Genomic DNA, 22,080 nt, shown 5'->3' on the forward strand with positions numbered 1-22,080 from the left:
CTATTTTTTGTGTTCAATTAATTTTTATCAACTTTTCCGTCCTAAAATACATTTCTTTTGTTTATACCTATATATAGTTTGCCTAATATTTTATCAGAATGCTTTTTGAAGAGCAAAATTCAGGGGAACACTTTTTTGGGGGGAATATTTTAATGCAGTCCTTCCCAAGGTGGGTTTCACAGGGTGTTAGAGTTGTTAGTATGAAATAAAATCTACGTATTTTCTGATCATCAGTTTAAGGTACACACAGGGTTAAACAAAATGTGAAGGCTTAAATGTCAAGAGGGAGGTATTTCCTAAATCGTTGGCCGCAGAACCTTCTTTCTTATTGTTTTGTTTTGGGGGGAAAATTATGCTTGGAGACTGAGATTGTCTTTGCCAATATTTTATTTAACACAGGTTCACTGTGGGATTTATAGCAGTTTCACGAGCCAGTAGCATACAGGATAATGTCTCTTAATAAGCCAATAAAAAAATAACACACTTCAAATCAATGATAGATTAACCACACTATTGTTCCAGGCAAGGAAAGATAAAAGGAATAAAGTCCAAATTAAATCAAGGTGTACCTTTTTATACAAGTAGGCAGCTCTTGGGACAGGAGACATGACTTGGCCAACCAAGAGCTGGTGTCCAGCTGCCAGTGGAAAACAAAGTGAAGAGTCTCCTGTTGCTGTAGCACGTTGCTAGGGAATGATGGCGCTGGTGTTGGCGGCATGATAGTGTTCGATGATCTTCTCGGGGCCACTGTCAGTAAAAGAGTCACCTTTACCACAGTAGGAGCTAATGCCCAAGGGTGTTTGGAGAGCTTACTTGGGTCAGCAAAGAGTCACCTTGCCCAGACCAAAACTCCCGAACATTCCTCACAAACTCTGGGTATTGATAGTTAAATATCCCCTTGCCATAGTTGTGTCTCCACATGTTCTTATCAATAAGCCCCCACTGGGGCCCCTCATCAGCAGGGCTGCTGAGTTCTCACCAACCACAACAGATGAGATGATGACATCCCAACTCAACTTACTTCATTCGTATATCAAAACAACAACTTTTTTTTTTTGTCTTTGTCATAAACAAGTGGATCTGAGATCATATCAAACCAACACACAACACTCATGGAGCTCATGTTCTGTAGAAAGCGTTTGGAACTGCTGGCTTACTGCATTCCCAACCTGGGTCTGCAGGAGCGTACAAACTCAGTAGTACCAACATCCTCTACTAGTGGAAGCTCCTTACTCTGTTTATTGTAGGTCCCCCTGAATGTTGGAGTCATTGTCTTGACCCATTAATTGCAGTACTTTATAAATAGACAAACATATTTATGCTTCTTATATATGCCCTTCATCATTGAAAGCAAACACACAAGCGTTTAGACCTCTCTTTGGCTATATATGGCTGCCTTCTCTGAAGCCTGTTAAGGAAAGGAACTATTTTAAATGACATAATATTTTAAAGGAGACAATTTAGTGCTTCCCTGTAATTCTATCCTAGTTGTGGTTTGGACCATTGAGTCTGAATTCACATTGCTATGTAATGCATTGATAAGGATATAATTGATCAATAAGTCATCTGATTTCAAGAACTATCTTCTTATATTCTAAAGGAAAAATATATTGTTTCCATTTATTCGTCCTCATTAAACCTTTGGGTGTGTGTTAATACGGAGAGCCACCTCTTTGTATGTCAAGACATTGACTTCTAGTTGCAAGGTTAGTGTTTACAAATACTGTCACGTGTTGCTTAACAACAGGGATACATTCTGAGAAATGTGTTGTTAGGCGATTTTGTCCTTGTGGGAACATCACAGAGTGTACTTACACAATCCTAGATGGTACAGCCTACTACACACCTAGGCTACATGGTACTAATCTCATGGGACCGCTGTTGTACATGTGGTCCATCCTTGACCGAAATGTCATTATGCGGCGCATGACTATAGTGGTTAGTAACTTTTGGGTGACGGTGATTCACTGACAAGGGATTCATATCCGGGGCTGTTTCACCACCTTCAATAGAGCGTATGTTTTGATTCAGTGAGGTCGGTGATGCGGGATTTTAACATCAGAACTTTCTCAATGAGGTGAAGTCGGTGATTCACCTTGACTTGTACCTCAGACGCTTGGGAATAGGATAAATGCTTTCTTGATGATCGTTCAGGGCAGCTAGAGCTTTTATTTGCCTGAACTTATTGGCTCTCCTACCATTGATATTAATTGGCTGCTCCTGATGGAAGTGGGTTTGTGGTAAAAACTTAAAAGATACTTAGAATGAAGTATCTCCCTTTATATGGACAATTCAAATTAACTGCATGAGGTCTGTGAATGGACATGGTGTTTTAAAGACTTTTTGCCAACTGCTGATCTCTTGAAAATGGAACAAACTAGAATTTGAGAGATTTGACACCTCTCTCCTCCTCTTCCATAAGCATATACGCTGTTGGGAGTGGGGGAGCCATACTCTGAAGGTTAGCTTTTTGTTGCATTAATGTTTTAATGCTCAAAGGCAAGAATTAAAAAAATGGTTGTTGCTGTGGGGCCACCCACACAAGCCTGAGTATCAATAATGATGCTAACAAGTGTTTATGGGTAGCACTAAGTGATAGGGAGAAAGTATTAAGGGAAAGGAAAAAAAAATTGGGAGGAGGAGGGAAGGAATTAGGGGATGAAGGGACAGAGTGCCCCCAATAATTGTATCCAGTGTCACCTAGGCCTAGCACCACTCAAGTTCAACTTGAAAAAGCTTTTTGGACTATTTTGATTTGTTAAACCAGTTGTATCCGATACCATCCGATAGGGAACATACACTCAAGCTAGATACCATTTTAAAGGTTACATATATCTTTTAGAGTTTTCTGTAGACGGAGATAATTAACACAATTATAGCTCCTCCATTTGACCATTCAGACCAGTTGCTGCCAACTGGAATAATACGCATAAACTCAGCTCTGTTTATATGTAAACTGTATAATATCTTAAAGCTAACGTCATTGTTTTCCCCTTCTCAAAGTACAGCCTGTTTTGATCTACGTGGGGAATATTTTTAAAAAGTGGATGTCTAAGAATGTAAACAATTGGGAGGGGAGGTGCAGCTGCTTCTGATTTACTTTTTAATCTTCTGTTCTTCAGAAGGACTGAAGTCAAAGGACTTCACCTATTACAGTGTATGGCTTATATCTCTATAAGTATACTTTTTCTTGTTTTTATTTTGGCTTTCTAAATAAAGGACGGAAGGACTGAAGGAAAAGTTGTTGGATAAAAATATCCCTGGATATACTAGATCTTTGCCCTGGAAGCAGTGGGCCAGAAGAGCTGCAGTCGTGGAGAGAAGAGGGTTTCTGTTTTATGGAGCCCATAAATGTCAAGGCTCGTGCTTTACCTTTCGGCTCTGTTTGTGTTTGTGTGTCAGAATCTATTAGTCACACCCAGTTGCTTGTGTCTGCCGCTGTCTAGACTCTTCAAGAAATGAGTGATTTCATATTGAGTGTTTTTACAGGAGGGCACATAGTAAGGATAAAAGTGTACTTTTATGATGGCAATCTCTTTTGCAGACTATTTTCCAGAAATGAAGGTCTTTCTGATATCTGGGTGCCTGTTATGTGAAATGTTGTTTTAGCTGATTTAGTTTAGATTATCAGAATGGCATCTCGCTATGTAATTTCTCATTACCCTTTGTAAACACGAAACTTACCCCTGTTTCCTTTTATAAAAATAACTTTGTATATTGCAGTGGACTCTATTTAGATGAGAGATTTGACAGCACTTCCACCCATGCTTTTTTATAGCATTGTCTATAAATTTGTGGTAAAGAGCATGGGTTTTGAATCCCAATTGCCCCATTTACTAGCTTCGAGATCTTTCATTTACTCATCCTTTCTGAACCTCAGTTTCCTCATCTTTAAAATGGGACTAGTAGTACAATCTCAGGATGGTTGTGGGGGTTAAATGAAATAATGCATATTAAAACCTCTAACATACTGCCAGACATGGAACAGATGTTGGCTGTTACTGAAATATTCAGGGAAGGAGGAGGATACAAGTGTAATTTAAAAACAATTATAATAAATATTAAAATTGCTTTATGTTCTTAGTCATGATATTTAATTTGTAGCATTAAAAAAATAGGTTGTTTTTTTTTTAGTATATTTATCAAAAGGGGATAACCCTTTTAAAAGGTTAAGAGACCCCTACTTTATTTATTTATTGTTTTTTTTGTGAGGAAGATCAGCCCTGAGCTAACATCCATGCTAATCCTCCTCTTTTTGCTGAGGAAGACCGGCTCTGAGCTAACATCTATTGCCGATCCTCCTCCTTTTTTTTTTTTTTTCCCCCAAAGCCCCAGTAGATAGTTGTATGTCATAGTTGCACATCCCTCTAGTTGCTGTATGTGGGACGCGGCCTCAGCATGGCCAGAGAAGCGGTGTGTCGGTGTGCACCTGGGATCTGAACCCGGGCCACCAGTAGCGGAGCGCGCGCACTTAACTGCTAAGCCACAGGGCCCGCCCAAGAGACCCCTCCTTTAATCAGTGCCAAATGTTAGGGTCTGTTCACAAAAACTTGAGCCCATTTTTTCTTTGGCTGAAGTTACCCTTACTCAAGTCATATGGACCTTAGAATTTGTGTGTGAGTACATATGATTTTCCTATATGTAGACGCTTGTTTAGACAGTATAAACAGTTATATATTAAGTGTCAATGATGTATAAAACACTGTGATGAATCAAGTAGAGAGCTGGAGATAAGAAACCTCAAGAGCAATTTGGTAAAGGAGGTTAATCAAATGGCAGTTTAGTCACAGGCTCAGAAAATTAAATTTCATGGCATATTTGGAGTATTGTATGATTCTACCATGCCTAGATATAATTATATGTTTCAGCTAATGAAGTATAAAATTCAGGGTACAAAAGTTTAGGGTGCTTTAGAATTGCTAAGGACAATCCATTTTAAATAATGGATCAACTATTAAAAATATGAGTTCAAAGCAAAATAGGAAGCACCTTCATACCCAGTGATAAAACAGTTGTAACTTGGACAATATTCCTTAAGACCTGTGGTGTCATATGATGAGGGTAATTGTGGGGTTTCAATGACACCATTTTTTGAGGTGCTCCTCTCTGGAGACACATTAGCAGTATTGCAAAGAGCAGAGAGCCTCAGTGTCAGGCACCTTCTATCCCCTTTCAGTTCCTCTTTCTGCCGTCCCCCTCCCACGATCGTTTCTGGTGGCTTCTTGCTGCTGGATGGAATGAATGAACTGTTCTATAATTGCTTAATTGTCAGAGTCTGTGCCACGTGTTTTACAGTTATCATCTCATTTAATCCTTACAACAACCCCCAATGAGTTAGGCACTTTTATCACCATTTTACCAGAAACTGCAGCTCAGTGAGGTTGATCAAGTATCTGAGTGCCAGTAAGTGGCACGGGGGGTGCTGGGGTCCTACTGCTGTCTTCTGGCCACATGGGTCTGACAGTAAGCGCCTTGCAGGCGTTTTCCATTCCTTTTGTATCCCGTAGCCCTTGGTGACGTGTTCTCACTCTGTCCCAACTGGTTAGGAAAACAACTCATGTGAATGGCAATGGCATGTGAATTGCACTGCCCAGCAGTGGTTTTGGAATTAGCTCTTGGGGTGTACTCTGGTCACCTCATCATTTTCCCACCATCTCTGAAAGCCATTAGAAACCTATGCTTGCCTTCCCAGGGCCTCTCTTCCGGGCCACTAAAGCTGTTCCGCCCAGTCAGAGCACAGGGTCAGGACCAGTAAAGGAAATTGCCATCAAATGATGAGGCCTGTGCACTGCTGTAAAACTTCATTGATGGCAAAATGGAATCTTGTAACTGACTTCCTAATAAATCGGACTGAAGGGCATGCTCTTGACTCGAAGCTGTTTGCCTTCCTGTAGAAACTGGGACCAGTTGGCTTCTGTCTATTGACCTGAATGGCAGTTATTGGCACATACAGACCATCTTTTTGTGCTTATTTTTTAGTCTTTTCCAAATTTTGGTATCATTGAGTCATTATGGCTTTGATGCTTCCCCTGATACCACAAAATATGCTAATTCTGGATCTTCCTCTGCACGCATCTGTGGTTCTAGGGGTGAGATATCTGCACGTGGAATCATCCTTGTTCTTAAGAAGGATTGTGGAGGATAAGTTAATGGTCAATGGAAAAATGGGAGCATGTTTTGATATCAGTACTTTTGATATTTCAAGTTGAAGATGTAGATTGTTACAATCATTTAATTATGTCAGTTCTACTCATTTATTTGAGAGATGAGATCTGAGTTGGCAATTTGGTGGTTTTCACTACCTGCTGGTCCCCTCAAATAATAAAGATGTGATGTTGGGAACTAACCTTCAGTTTGCGCCTTGTGGTTTATTTGGTAAAAGATGCCTGGAGGGGCAGGGTGTATGTATTTCATTGAGTTATGGAGAAGGCCTGTTTATTTTGGTTCTAACATCTGTGAGCTAACACACATGGCCCTACTCAGTTCCTCTTGACCAAGACCGCCAGACATCAAAGTAATCAGCATTCATTTGTTAAAGAGAGAGGAGCGTACTGGGTCACAGTTTCCATCCCCCTCTTCCCAACCCAACAGTCTCTTTTTTATTTATTTATTTATTTGTTTTTTATTTATTTTTTCCCCCAAAGCCCCAGTAGATAGTTGTATGTCATAGCTGCACATCCTTCTAGTTGCTGTATGTGAGACGCGGCCTCAGCATGGCTGGAGAAGCAGTACATCTGTGCGCGCCCGGGATCCAAACCAGGACCGCCAGCAGCGGAGCACGCGCACTTTACCGCTAAGCCACGGGGCGGCCCCCAATCCAACAGTCTCTTATCCTTTAGCCTGAACAGCAAGAAGGGTATAAACCCACCAGTGTGGAGTCTTTTAAGGAATTCTAGCTATTGTTGTCTTTCCCAGTGTCCTCTTTGCAATCATCCAGATCTCCTGTGTTGTTCAAGAGCCCCCAAGGCGGAGCTTTCTCACTCTTCTCCAGTTAACTGTTCTAGAACCTTTCCACCTGGAAATTTTTTTTCCTGTTCCAGTTCAAAGCTGGTTCTGCAGTTGAAACCCATTTACCGTATGGAGGTAGAGAACAGATGGCTTATACTGCAGCCCTCTTTCTAAGTTAAGCCCTCTTACTATTCTTGTTTATAAATTAAATAGTATGTTTCCCGCTTCATTTGAGGTTCTTTACTCCTTTGCTACTCAAAGTGTGATCCTCAGACCAGCGGCGTTGGGATCACCTGGGAGCTGGTTAGAAATGCAGAATCTTGGGCCCCACCTCAAACCTAGAGAATTAGAATCTGCGTTTTAACAAAATCCCAGGAGATCCTATCACATTAAAGTTTGACAAGCACTGCTTTATTTTATCTCTTCATAATTTGGTTATTATGTACTCTGCACTTTCTCTAGTATGCCTTGACAGTGGAGACCAAATCTACACTTGGTACTAGAAGAGTGGAAATATTTTTAGCAAGCATTTGTCTTACATTCTTGTTAATTTAATACCCATGATGTTAAAATATTTCAAACTAAATTGATGTGTATTCTTTATTTACAATGAATATGTAGTCTTCAGAGACTTTTTTAGGGGGTCTTTTTCTGCTATATATTTACTCCCATCACCTGTAGAAGTCTCCATTTTGTAGTTGAATGACTTGGCTGCTAGAAATCTTGCTTCCCACTTTTACTGAATATCACCCTGTTTTTCTTCTATTGGGATCATTTTGTTTTTCTAAGTAGTTGGCCTATTAAGATTTTAGTGACTCATGGTTAGAAAGAGTCCTACTTTGGGAGTGAGGAGATCCCAAGTCTTACCTCTATCTACTAACTACAGTTTCATGAGCTTGGCAACTCATTTAATGATGACTCTAATTCTTAACAATAGCCACATGATCAAGGAAGTCCCCAGAATACCAGGCCTGGGGCTGCTTTGATTGTTCGGTTCATATTAATCCATCAATTCTTTATACAGTGACTTGGTCAGGCTGTGGAAGTTGCCTGTAGAAATAGGAATGGGGCATCTAAAACAAAAATGGGAATAATTGTAATGTGTGTATTTTGGTTAGTTGTTGTATGATCCTCCTTACCACTTTCATAACTCTCAGCTGGAAAAACTTGCTAAGTTGAGTTTTTGTTGCGTTGTCCTTTTATTTCTTGGATGTATCCCTGGAAGAAGTGCTACTAAACCACCAAAGGGCGAAAGGCAGGGGCAGAAGGCCTCCGGGGTGAAGGGTCCCAGCTTATTTACTTACATCAAATGGTTCCCAAGTCATCTTCCTAATGACTTTCTCTATCTATGCGTTAGAATGGGAATTAGCAAAGATCTGGTTGCTCTCAATCCTTGCACTTCTCTTTGAAAGACTCTGGGAAGGCCTTTGTCTCTACTGGAAGTTCTCTAGGGAGGATCCAAGAAGAAATGATGTGTGGCAAGTCAGTGGCTATGTTTAGGGGCCCTGTTGGGTATTGCCGATGGTTGGGAGTGAGGAGAGCTCAGAGTGGAAGGACAAGAAGACAGGAGATCTCTGAAGAATAAGGCTTGACGTGACATTGACCTAGTCATGCTCTTTCTTATATTGTGACAGAAGGAAAGTTTTTGGAGAAACCAAAGAGGTAGCCCATTGTCCATGTGTGACATCGTTTTATGGAAAAAATTTAAGGCAATTTTTGAGCAGCATTAAGCAAAGCTCTTCATAGGGCTGTTAATTAAGTGTTAATTATAGCCTGTCGCTGTTGGATAGTAATGGCGAAATTGCGTGGTTCGGTTTTATTTTGAAGGCATTTTGTCAGCGTCTCAGGCTACAGGCTAGAAAGAATAGAAGCTATTGTTTTCTTTGTGTACTGTAGACCACAGCAGCTTCTGTGGCTGTATTTAAAGAGGATCTGTTCTTATTACCATTACCTTAGGGTTCAATCTCAAAAACTTTGTATTTAACCACCTGGAAATCAACTTGTTCTTTTTGTTCCTTGTCTAATTTTTAGAATTTTGAACGCTGTGTACTCTCATTGATGATATGCCCTGCCCCCCACTCTTTTTGTTCAAGTTTTAAGTTTAGGGAAAACAGACCTAAAAGTGTCTTCCTGGGAAAACATCTTATACTTAGAAACGGCAGCTGGAATTTCTATCACAGTCTTGTACTTTGACTATTTTTTTTTTGGTAATAAATCATCTTCCAAGGTGGGTATTTATTTCATGAAGTGAAAAAAAAACACGTAGGAGACAGTTTTCTGACTTAGAAGTAGCCTCTTCAAGTTAGTGGATTTATTTTAAAAAGTCAACTAATTCTGGAACAGAGGGGACCTATCCTTAATTTTGTTTTAGTCCCAGATATTTGAAGGGGAATGAGCAGGACTAATAGTCACAAGTAGCATAAGGAAAGCATCTTCATGTTCACAATGACCTTCTCTGTTTTCTCGCTGGATTTGTCAATGATTGTGTGAGGACTAGATATTTTCTCCATTTTATTAAATTGTGAAGGCAAAATGAGGTCAAAGGACTTGTCCAAGACCATACAGGAGGCACCAGCTAAGTTGGGTGAAGATACAAACCTGGGAGAGATAAAATGTGTGTTTCCTTGTGGGGTCGATCTCGCTTTCATGGTCGGAAGAGGTGAAGCAGTATCACACCCTGCTAGTCTTGCCCAAACTCTGTTGCTTTGGCCTCCATAATGCCTGATACTCGCCCCTTTTTACTCCTTGCTTTTACATTGCATCCACAAGGTTCCTGTTTTTCTTTGGAGGAGGGACACATGAAAACATGGGCCAGGACTGGTTAATCAGATTAACTAGCTGTAATCTAGTAAAAGGTCGTGATGGAATGGGACACAGCATTGGTAAGTTTCCATCAGTGATAAATTGGGAAAGGCCATGTGCATGGCAGGCACACATTGGGACTCTGAAGCCGTGGCGTGGCAGTCAGAAATAAAGGAGGGCCTCAGAACAGGAACATCTCTTCCCTCACACTCATCCCTAGAACTGGTGCGGACCCCAGAAACAGTGGACAAGCGTATTTGGTGGCTTCCTCCATTCCTCAGCTAAAGGCAATAGCTCTGAAGCATGGTTTCTCAACCTCAGCACTGCTGACATTTTGGTCAGATAATTCTTTGTTGCAGGTGGCCATCCTGTGCAATGTAGGATGTTTAGTAGTATTCCTGGCCTCTACCCACTAGATGCCAATGGCATCTCTCCTACCTCACCCCAACCCCAGTTGTGACAACCAAAACTGTTTCTAGGCGTTACCAAATGTCTCCTAGGGGGAGAAATTATTCCTGCCCACCCAAATTGAGAACTATTGCTCTAGAGATTTAGTGAAATGCTTAGAGGCTAGAAGGTCTCTGTAAAGAGAAGTGGGTTTAGCCCCACAGGCATGTTTCAGCTGAAGTCCAGGTGGCTCCTGCCTGGCACTCCAGTGGGCCTGAGGGTCACCTTCACAGACCCCATTTATCTCCCTTGGGACGGTGAGCCCCTCACCAGCCCCTCGCTGGTAAATATTCTTAATAAGGATCCCTTAGTTAGGAGTTGTCACCACCTCTTAATTAAGAATGTGGCGGAACTGTCCTCAGGATGCTTCTAGTTCAGCCAGACAGCCAGCTAAGCACCACAATAACGCGATGCAGTTTAATTCGGCGTGCTGTGTGAAAACTCAGCAAATGCCACTTTCCAAATTAAAAAGGCTGAGATGTCAGATAATGGAGAAAAGAGAGAAGAACAAGAGCGAAGTGGAAATGAGACTTGAAAGATGAAAGCAAAGGACCTGGAGTTTTGGGGTCAGCGGGTGGAAGTCCAGCCCCTCTTTGTCAGCTGGAAGACTTTTGCCTCCTTATCCAAGACAGTAAAGAAGTGTTTGCGCTTGGTTAGAAATCTGCACCATTGTCTGCTTCAAAGACCTTCGAGATGCAAGCAATGTATACATTATCAATTATTTCAGATTATCTTTCCGATTTTTTTCCTTCTTGCAGCTGCCAACGATTAGATGTGTGCATCTGGCAGCAATTTCAGTTTTTCATCAAGTTACTCGGGCAGCACTGACTGGCTGGGTCACACTCCTGTTCAGTTCCCTCAGATGAGAGATTGGGGAAAAGAATGCGGAAACAAAAGCCACCCAGTTCCTCCCCCCGACAATTAGAAACATGCTTTAGAACCTGGAAATAGTGCGTAGGAATCTCGCTGAACATCCATGTGAGCCTGTTCATGAGAATTCTTTGTAAATTCTTTCTTGGAGCATTATAGGTCTTTCCTTCGCTGACTTAGAAAGCGTGGGGGGCTTCAAGCTTCTCATTTCTTCTGGGAAAGCAGTCGATGTGGCCTTTCCACGGTGTCTCTGTAGAGAGTGTGAGTCTCAGATACACTCAAAGATACGCTAATGCCGTTAGTCCTAATACTTAACTCATGCTGTTCCTTGTGTAGGTAGGCAGGTCTTTGTCTAAAATCATATCACAGGGTCCTCTTTTTTAGCTTCACTACTACTACTTTCACTTTTTGCTCTGGCGTTTCCCCCATATCCATCTTCTCTCTGAAATAGCTTGGTCTCTCTTCCCAAGACACATCCTAATCTTGGCTTCAGCATCAGTCCTTGGCTGGCATCTGGTCTCTGCATTCATTCTTGCTTGCTCGTTCCACCAGGGCATTTTGGCTGGTGTGTGTTCAGGTATCAGGAGAAGATATACAATCCAAGGATTTCTAGCTCTTAACGAGTGGTTACAATGAGAGCTAATGTTTAAGGGCTTATTATGTCAATGATAAGATTTTTTTGTGTAGTATCTCATTTAACCTCAATGATAGCTCTGTGAAATGGGTACTGGTATCTCCACGTGATAGATGAAAACATTGAGATTTAGGAGGGTTAGTAACTTACTCAAAATCACAAAGAACAAGGAGAGATAATGTAAGTTGTCTTAGTCTCCTTTTAAATTTTAACTTGGAAATAAGTTTTGAGTTAAAACTGAGCTGTCTTTAAAAAGCAGAACAGCCATGTCATAGCTCCATCTTCATTCTCAAAATAACCGTTTTTGGATTGAGTTTCCTCAATTACGTTGTTGAATTCAAAATTGTATACAGGTCACTCACGTATCACTCAAGTAGTGGCAGCTCAAGGGAAACACACATTTATTGCATTACTTTATTGCAAGCAATGTTAGAGCTTATCTTTAACGTAGCCCAATTAAGTAGAGGTCCCACCTGTGGCTTCTGTAGTCTAAGATGGACGGTACAGTTTTCTAACCTCCTGAACACTGACTTTTGTTTAAGAATCGCTCTCATAGCCCAGAAATCTTTAAGACTTGCATTTCTTTAACAAGAATTCTTAAGGTAAAATGAATGAGAATTGTGTATTGAATACATTTGAAATATGCTGCCGTATACTTATATATTTATGACCAGTTTCAGAGAGTATTCATTATTTAGACCGCTTAAAACAAAACAAAACAGCTCACTTAACTTCAAAGAATCCCAGATTAAATTCTTCCCAACATTTCCCCCTTGGTACTCTCAAAGCAAGAAGGAAGACAAAGGCTGAAATCTTTTTGTTTGTGATTTATGATGATGGTTTCCAGGAGATAATAATTAGGTGTGTGTAATAGGGAAAGTCTTCTTCTGAGCTTGACTTGCATAAGAACCCTTGGGAATGGCCCTGTCTTCTGTTAGGCCAGTTGAATGACCAAAAAACCTACGGGAAAGAGATCAAGGGCACACAGCTGAGGTACCTCGTGTTTCCTTTACAAGAGGCTTGTTCAGTTCAGTACATTTTTCTTGCATTACTGAGTTCTTCCATAAAGTCAACCACAACCCATATTATCGGGGACTCCGGCTAAGACTTGTGGTGAGTAGGAAATAGATTAAACACAGGTTTTCCCTTTTCTCCGGCTGCCAGAAGTGATGTCAGTGGTGTTAATGATCCTTACCTCAGCCCGCTGCAAACCCAGGGCCGTCTGTGTGAACGCTTGTTCTGTGTTCTGGTTCCTGTGCTATTACGGAAAAGCTGATGATGGTTGATAAGAGACAATTGGGTAGCCGGACAATTACTCAAATGTAAAATCAGGCCCTTGCTTTCTTGAAGCAATTTATGATACGACTCCAGAGAGAGGGCAAAGAAAATGAAATCTATTTAGTGTTTAACCAAAAAACTAAAAGCAGTGGGAGAAGGTCGGCTTGAGTCCCTTTTGCCTAATTACAGAAACAGTATTGCAAACACTTTTTTGCTATCTCTACACCACATTGTAAACTAAGTTGTGATTTTCATTTAAGTCTACTGGTTTGTATCAAAGCCAGACCAATAAAACCTATATCCTATATTTCTAAACATTCCGCGCCTCCCCCCCGCCCCCAAAAAAAGTGATGTGAAATTACAATATAAACCTCAGAACTGGAATGTAATTCCTGGGAGGGAAAAAATACTGCAGAAATCGCTCCCATGAAAGCAGAAGAAAGGCTGACTTTTATGACTTTCTCAGGTAGGGAAGATGATATCATATTACTTTCATGTCTTCAAGTAACAGGTTTATTTTGGTTGAGGTCTGTTAAAATTAAAGCTTCCTGTCCCACAGCACATGTGGTCTGACTTGAAATATAGAGGGATTATTTTTCTGAGTTTCTCTACCTTGCCTGTCATATACGTGCAGACATATTATAATTTTGGTAGAAGAGAGATTGGAGACATTTTGTTGATCTTTTTGGAGAGGGGCTTTTATGGTGTTGACTTCCATTTACTTTATCATTAATTATCTGTTAATTATCCTTTGTTTTCTCAGCATGCTCCTGTTAATAAAAGGAATGGGAAATAATTGAAGTGAATATTCTTTGGCTTAAAAGATTTCTGAGTGTTTATTCAGATTTCCTAAATATATCATTGACAGAATACATTTAATTGTTGACAGCCGTATGTTGTGTTTTCATCTATCTTCGCCATAAATCCCTAACCCTCTTGAAAAGCTTCCAGACCCTTCTCCTGCCCTTTGTTGCTGGGGAGGGAGAAATCCCCAGTGCTGACAGAATTCACCCTGGTGGGACCACAGCGGTAGCCCACAGGCTTGATGGTGGGCTCCTCGGTCACTCCTTCTCGTCCTTCCTTTTCATAACACGTGTGCCTTTCTTCGTTGGTGGTCTCCTGGAGTCACCAGCCCTGCCAGAAGGTCTTTCCCTGGGACAAAAGGGGAACTGCAGCAAGATGCCCTCTCACATGTTGGCAGCCCTCCCTGAATTTTCTTCCTTGGCAACCTGCACACGAGGAGGGCTGGCCAGCAACCTTGTTATTTTCTCCAGCCCTCACCCATGTGACTTGCACCAGGCGAAAGTGCTATTTAAGCAGCTCCATTAAAGCACTTGGCTTGGCTGGTCAGTTCCCCTTTGCCATTTAAGACCATGAAACCAAGTCTTTCCAGCTCAATTCTGGCCTATTTTAAAAGATATTGGTTTCCTTTCTTTAGCTACATCCTCTTTCTCCTTTCAACAAGTAGCAAATATCATGGTCTTACCTCTAACTTCAGTTCTTTAGTTCAATCCTAACTTGATGTTTTTTTTTTTTTTTTAAATGGTGATTATGGTCTGAAAGCTTTAAAACAGATGCTTTTCCCCCACTTAGGTCTGTTCTTTCCCAGAGTCTCAGCTTGTCCCCACACTTCCCAGCTGTACCTTGTGAAAAAAAGAGATTCGCCTGATGTCCCAAACTTGAAGCTCTCTGGATTTACCTTTTCTTTCCTTTTTCCTTGGGTGATACCATAGCTAACAGAGCTGGGCTGGGAATGCTGCTTCCTCCTTAGATGCCACCATCTAACCCACATGGTAGAAGCCAAACTCTAAGCCAGGAAATTCCTTTAATAAGGGGTTTCACAGTCCATCAAATGGATCAGTGGTCTCGTGTATCCCTCTGAGATTGCGTGGTGTGAGTATTAAAATGAGGAACACCTAGACACTACCGAAACTAGAAATGTGTTTGATACTGATGATTACAAAAAATATTTACTGGGCCGTTTGCCAGATTTCAGGTATGCTTAAGAACAATACTTTTGCAGTGTTTTATTAATTTGTAAGCATTCTAGAAGACTTGATGGGCTCTAAATTAGTGGTACCTTGAATTAATTGCATCAGCATCAATGAGGTAGCTAAGGAAATGAATTGTGGTCATAGTAGTGATATGCAGTTGAATGCAAGTGTGTGAAAATCAACAGAGCTGGGAAGACAAGATGTAGAGAGATGTCACGGATGCCGTGCTCAGCCTCCTACAAGGAGCAGAGTTACCTACCGACCTCTCTGCTCTGACATCCCTTCCATCTTTTTTCTCTCTATTCCCAGTTGAAATGGGGAATCTTTTTCTCCTCTGAGAAGAGTCCTTTCCTCCTGGTTCTTCCAAATAGTTTGCCTGTGCCATTCACTTAAGGACTTGAGTGAATTCAGAGGCTTTTTCTGCTTTCAAACTGCTGTACTTCTCCCCACACGTAATGAATTGGGAGGATGGGAAAGCGATAGAAAACCTAGAAGGTTTAAAAAGTTAGTTTTAGGGCCGGCTCTGTGGCTTAGCGGTTAAGTGCGCGCGCTCTGATGCTGGCGGCCCGGGTTCGGATCCCGGGCGCGCCCCGAGGCACCACTTCTCCGTCCAACGCGAGGCCGAGTCCCACGTACAGCAACTAGAAGGATGTGAACCTATGACATACAACTATCTACTGCGGCTTTGGGGGGAAAAAAATGAATAAAAAGTTAGTTTTAACATTTCACGTATTTTCTCATCACAGATTTTGACAAATGGGGAAAGATCTAAATATGATTAAAACATTATTTTCCTCTCCTATTCAAACATTTTTGACATTAAATGCAGCATTTTAAAAGTTCAAATCCTTTAAGTAAATAGTTAAATTAGAACCACAGCTGAATAGTGGTTTTCCCAGGAATGGGAATTACAAGTAATGTTTATTTCTTCTTTACATTTTGCTGTCTTTTCTAAATTTTCTATATTATACTCAAGAATTTTTTTTAAGTCACAACTGTTTATGTTAAGAGAAAAAGAAATACGCTGTTTTGAGACATTTCTTTAAGTGGAGGAATTTATTTATATGAATTTTTCTAGTTGAATCTACAATATAGGATTACAAACAATGATCTCCATTGAAGAAAAGTCATTACTATGGACATTTGTTTTCCAAGCCTAGTTGGATGAGAAAGAGTTACTTTCTGGCTACATTTTAGTATATGACAATAGCCAAGCAAATTATAATATTCCACTCCTATTTTCTTAGTAAAAGTGGAAACTGCTGGTAATGCTCTAACCAGATATTTATAACTATGTTGCATTTGACTCAACAAATTGGCAGGAAGTTTCAAGGCGTTTAAATACAAGATAAAAACTTTTTGTCAATGGGTTTGACTAAAAATGCGTTACTGAAAGGGTGTGGATCCCTTTACTGTATTTATATCATAACCTTATACTGTTTTCAGCTGCTTTCACAGTGAAGACTAATCAGTAGGCTGAGACAGTGTGAACGGAAGCAGAAGCTTTATTTGTTTTCCCCTCTAGTAGGCATAGTTTAAGTGGGTCCAGTCCAGAAGATGTAAATTCCTCCCGGATGCAATAATACAATAATCCATAGGTCTCAAGTAGCATTGCTCAAGTGTTGACTTATTTGATAATGCTTTAAAATTTACATTTTTCATTACTGGCAACAGGATTAAGTGGGTTTTATCTTACGAGAAGACACACGAAGAGTACAGTGGATGCTGATGTGGTGATGAAATTTTGTCAAAATGCAATTTCCTGCTGCTAAATCTCCTGACAGGTGCATTGTATTTCTGGGTTCCGAAGTTATTCCCCAATGGTGTAACTAGAGAGAACATATCACAGGAACATCACCATTTGATATTTGCACAGCTCTTCTCCAAGGAAATGTTTTGCTTTTTTGTTTCCAGTTTGTGCGTGTTACGAATGAGTTTTTGTATTTGTAAAACCTCATAGCAATATTTGCCTCATATGGTTGGTTGGAGTCAGTTGGGGTTATATATATAAAGTGCATTAAACATACTTGTAGCCATATCTTCCTGTTCAGTGCTTATGGTAGTCTTTATCATTGCATTTTTATTTGTCACTCAACAGATATTTATTGAATTGGATGACTGCAGAAGCCTAGTATGGGTATTGCTTTTTTTAAAAAACATATTCCTAAATTACAAAAATGTATGATATACATGTTTGCTTTTCTTTGAGTTGCTTTATTCAAGCCCAGCCTTCTTGATTGCAAGTGTGTAGAGGCAGGGGTAGAGGCAGATGAACTTAAGTCCCATGAAGCATATGCTACGGTCTGTCTATCATGTTATGAGAGTTCATTTCCAACAAAACTCATCAGAGCAATTGTGAACAGTTATGTTTTCAGAACTTGAGTTTTGGAGTTCTTTGGCTATAGAAAATACCTCTCTGGGAACCATTACCAGCTTAATCAGCCCCTTTATTTGCCGTATTTGGCTCTCAAAGCTTTTTGGTTGTCTCCAAAGATCAAATGTGCCCTCAAAGGCCCTAGACTGGCTGCTATAGAGACCATTCAAAAGAATATGCCCAAGGCGGAGAAGGCAGTTGCAAAAAAGAAATGGGAACTTGAGAAGGCATTCCAGAGATGCTTCGAACAATGGCTGCATGATTGGAATAAGTACGCAGACCCCAAGGTGGCTGCAATGAAGGACACTTCTCATTGATGGATGTCTGTTAAAAATCCATGTCATTTACTCAGTAGCTAAACTTATGTACACACACACATCCTTGTACAAAGATAAACAGATGTGAACTTCAGACTTTCCCTTTAGACTTTTCCAGGCCTCTATTGCCTTAGAGCCTTCTGTTCCCATCCCCTCCATGTCCGTGTCACCTCCCACTTCCCACTTGCACTTTTTCATAGACTCCTAAGTTGATAGCACCGGTTGGTAGCGTTAGTGGCTGAGACATGTATTAATCAGGATTTATGATGAAAGGCTTTGAGAAGTAATATTCTAAGACTTTAGAGGGAAGGTATATTATGGAATTGATATATCCTTTTATTTCCTGCTCTTTGAACATACAGACTTGTGGAAAATTACAGGGACGGTTTAAGAGTGTCCCAAAGCAGTAGATTTCAGCATCCAGTGAAGTCATATTTTTTTTTCCTCCTAGGGCCCCCAATTTCCGCCCTTCTGCATCTGTGCAGGTTGGCGCACAGGATGACAGAACTGGATACAGTGTGTTCCTGGGTTAAGCTGTTCATTCAGCCATTCTGGATGAAAGCCAGATGTAAAATGAAAGCATGAGTGTGACCTTCACTTTCCCCCCATTTTATCTTTGGCAGTTTGTGTGTCTCTGCCCTTATAATAAAGTATGGGCTTCCTTCCTAATTGTAGGCCCAGAGCTGTGGAAGCTGTGTTAAGCCGTATCTAGATATTCTGGTAGGAACATTCTGATAGATCACAATATGAGTTCAGGAGAAACTTGAAAGTCAAGAGATCTGGAGATGGTTCTCCGGGGTTTTTGAAAGGATGGATTTTCCTTTCACTTGTAGGAACCACACAAAGTAAATCCTATTTCTCTGGCAATTTAAGAGAGATGCCTGGAGTGCTTTTTTGTCTCTACATTGGTGTCTCCATATCAAGTCTTTATTTGTAAGTAGAAAAACAGACTGTTGTTTAGGAGTGGAGTCAATATTTTAAAATAAACGAAATCTGCTCGTAAAACTAGACTCCTCATTTGGTAAATTTCAACTTACCTGAAAGCCATTACGTAAATAGTGAATGCTCACTGATCCCAGCCGTCCTCTCCTTTGAAGAGGACAGAGAGAGACAAAAAAATTATATTGGTCAACGTGTACGTGGAGTGAATTTTAGAATCCATCACTATCCTTGTAGCTGACATGGATTATTACTGCTGGACGTTGATTGTGTCACAAGGCATGTCCTTGTTATCCCCGCACTTAGATAAAGATGTCTTGACTTGACATTCAAGGTTCTTCACCATCTACCCCAACCTACATTTGTAGACTTAACTCCTTCGACCGCTTCTCTGATACCGTGTTCTCCAGGGACGCCACATTCTTCACTTGGCCAGTCCTTGCCTGCGCTCTCCTCCCCCTGGGCCTTGTTTTATCATGTGCCCTCAGTGGGAAGTGTGCTTTGTCCCTATCATTCATTTAACTCATATTTCTTGAGTACTTGCTACATGCCAGCCCTTATGCTAAGCTCTGCAGATGCAACACTAAAGCAAGATAGATACAATCCCTGTTTCCGCATCCCCAAACTATTCCTTTTCTTCCAAACTGAGCTAAATGTGTCAGCAAGGTACTTCCCTTATATTAGCTAGAAGGATTCTTTCCCTCCTCCGTGCATCTAGAGCTTCTTTCGTGTGCATCTATCATGGAATTCACCCCCTTTCTACCTTGTATTCTATCTATTTATGAACGGAGCTTACCTTCCTTTCTAGAATTTCTAGAAAGCAGGGCCTGTAGCAGAATTCAACTTCGTATCCTCCAGGGTACTTAATGCAACCATTTATTCCTTCAGCAAGTTTTTATTGATTACCCTGTGCCAAATACTGTTCAGGACATTCTATAAATATTGATATTTATAGACAACTTTTGAATACTTGAAAAATATGGACCTCAGAAGGACCATCTAGTGTAATACTTGAGGTCAAAAGAGGCTTTATGAGGTTGAAAAAGGTGTTTCCTCTCTGGAGGGGAAGGGATAATGCCCCCTGAGGTCTGCCTTCTTGAACTGCATAGAAGAAATGTTGTGCTTCTGCCACAATTACTTATTTCTATTAGATCTAAATCAGAATCCCTTTCTTTTTTTATTTAATGATTAACTAGGTCTGTTTCACTTGGGTCTCCTTTTACATCTAAAATTCTCAGGGCAAACAATGTCACTTCAAAAACTGATTGCAGATTTTGTAATGTTAGGCCCTGCAACTTCAAATTCTAAAATCTGCCGTTGACTTTTAACCAAAAGAAGATTAAGCATAACATGACTGTAACCTGCTTACCATATTTTGTAGTAGTTTTACACAATAACTATATGTACATTTTTCTTTTGATCATAAGAACATCAAAGCATTTTGTATTTTTGTGTTGCTGAACCTCTGAAACCTCCAGATCACATCGATTTGTTTACTGGTCTAATGTTGATTATTTTGAGTTTGTGATTGCTTTAGACTCTTGGATTTTGAAAGAAAAAAAATACAGTTGATTTTTTTTTTTTAAGCACACAGTACTGTTTCTGCTGTAACTTCAGTTTATCTGATACTGCCCGCTTTTTATTTTATTTTATTTTTTATTTTTTTGGTGAGGAAGATTAGCCCTAAGTTAACAACTGTTGCCCATCCTCCTCTGTTTGCTGAGGAAGATTGGCCCTGGGCTAACATCCTTGCCCATCTTCCTCTATTTTGTATATGGGACACCATCACAGCATGGCTTGATGAGTGGTGTGTAGGTCCATGCCCCAGATCCAAACCTGTGAACCCTGGGCCACTGAAGCAGAGCGTGCCAACTTAACTGCAACGCCATTGGGCCGGTGATACTGCCCCCTTTTTAAAGAAAAATCCTAAAAACGTGATGCATTTTGAGGTGCTGTGGTGACGAATTCTTTCTTTTTCCTTTTCAGAATGAAGACCTAAATGACCTCAGCAAATCCTCCTTTAACTCATGGGTACCCAGACTCTAAATATTTCATGATTCACAACCAGGACCTCACATCCTCCTCCTCAGTAGATGGTACGATGCATCCATTTCAGTTTGTTTACTTTATAACAATCCTCAGGAGTTCGTTGACTGAACTGCACGTTCTATATTGTGCCAAGCAAAAAAGCACTGTGACACCAGAACAATGAGTCTGCATAAACTTCATCTTCAACCTTAAGGACTTAGCTGGCCACATGAGCTGTTGGGCCCACCACCATGCCACGAGAGAATGGGTTTACTCTCATTGCATTTACAAGATAACATTTATTTCATCTGCTGCTGAAACTGTGTACGACAAAGCATCATTGTAAATTATTTCATACAAAACTGTTCGCATTGGGTGGAGAGAGTATTAAATATTTAACATAGGTTTTGATTCATATGTGTAATTTTTTTAATTAAAATGTAACATTTCTTACAGCACATCTTTTTTTTGGATGTGGAACTGAGGTATACAATGTTCTGTTGTAAAGAGTGAAGCAAATGCTTAAAACAAGGCTAACAGGTATGGATAGGGTACGAACCTTGTTTTAAGACTGTAATTCAGAAAAATAATATAATAAGAATCCTAGTGCCATAGATGATTCTCAATTGTATAGATTTATTTGCTGATACTATCTCTTGTAATATAGCCCTGATGTTGAGGTGAGATCCTTACAAGAATTGATCTTAATTTTGTATTTTTCCTGTAAGGCAATAGGCCATGTTAATTAAACTGAAGAATGATATAGTCTACTGGGTATTTTCAAGTGTCAGCTTAAAATTGGCAATTGAATGGAAGCAAAATTATAAGAAAAGGAGATCAAAGTCTTCCATTGTATATACTGTAAAGAGGAGGAAACATGGGTGATTCCTTCAAATCAAAAGCTCTCTTTGGAATGAACAATGTGGGTGTTTGTAAATTCTGGAAATTTCTTTCTATTCATAATAAACTAGAGACTGTTGATCTTTTCTCTTCTCCCCCTCCCCCGACTTCTGTAAGCTTCCTGGTCCATTACCACCATTTTTTTCTGTGCACACGTTAGGGTATTTCATTTCCTGCATGGTCTCAAGAAAGATGGTAAGACAAGTGACTACTTGTCTTTAATTTCTAACCAGAAATTAAAATTCCAGAAAGTGTTTTTTATCATGACCAGGGCTACATGTCACTTTCCTTAAGACCCTTATCTCATGTTTTTGGAAAACTTCCAGTGTTACATTATTTAACCAAATATAATTTGGCCCATTTGCCCTGGTGGGTACTGGCCTATTAGTGATTCGTCAATCAAACCCAGTGTACAAAGAGCACATCAAAGCATAATGACCTGCTATTGAAACATCTAGCCAGCAGTGAAAATGTTAATCCTTTTCTTGTTTGGAAAGTACACACATCTTGGAATTTTTCCTTGTGAAAAAGAAATGGCAATGAACGTAC

The 22,080-nt window shown here is 40.2% G+C and overlaps 1 protein-coding gene across 1 annotated transcript in view; it reads left to right on the forward strand.

The window, feature by feature from the left end:
• IRS1 (insulin receptor substrate 1) overlaps positions 1-21,619 on the forward strand; it is a 58,779-nt gene extending 37,160 nt beyond the window's left edge. The window contains exon 2 of the mRNA XM_004427639.3: positions 20,590-21,619. The gene's annotated coding sequence lies outside the window, so the exon portion shown is untranslated. The remainder of the gene's footprint in view (positions 1-20,589) is intronic.
• Positions 21,620-22,080: the final 461 nt, after the last annotated feature.

This window comes from Ceratotherium simum, chromosome 37 (assembly GCF_057802395.1).
Source record: "Ceratotherium simum simum isolate JZ-2026a chromosome 37, ASM5780239v1, whole genome shotgun sequence".
In the NCBI taxonomy this organism is placed as follows: Eukaryota; Metazoa; Chordata; class Mammalia; order Perissodactyla; family Rhinocerotidae; genus Ceratotherium; species Ceratotherium simum.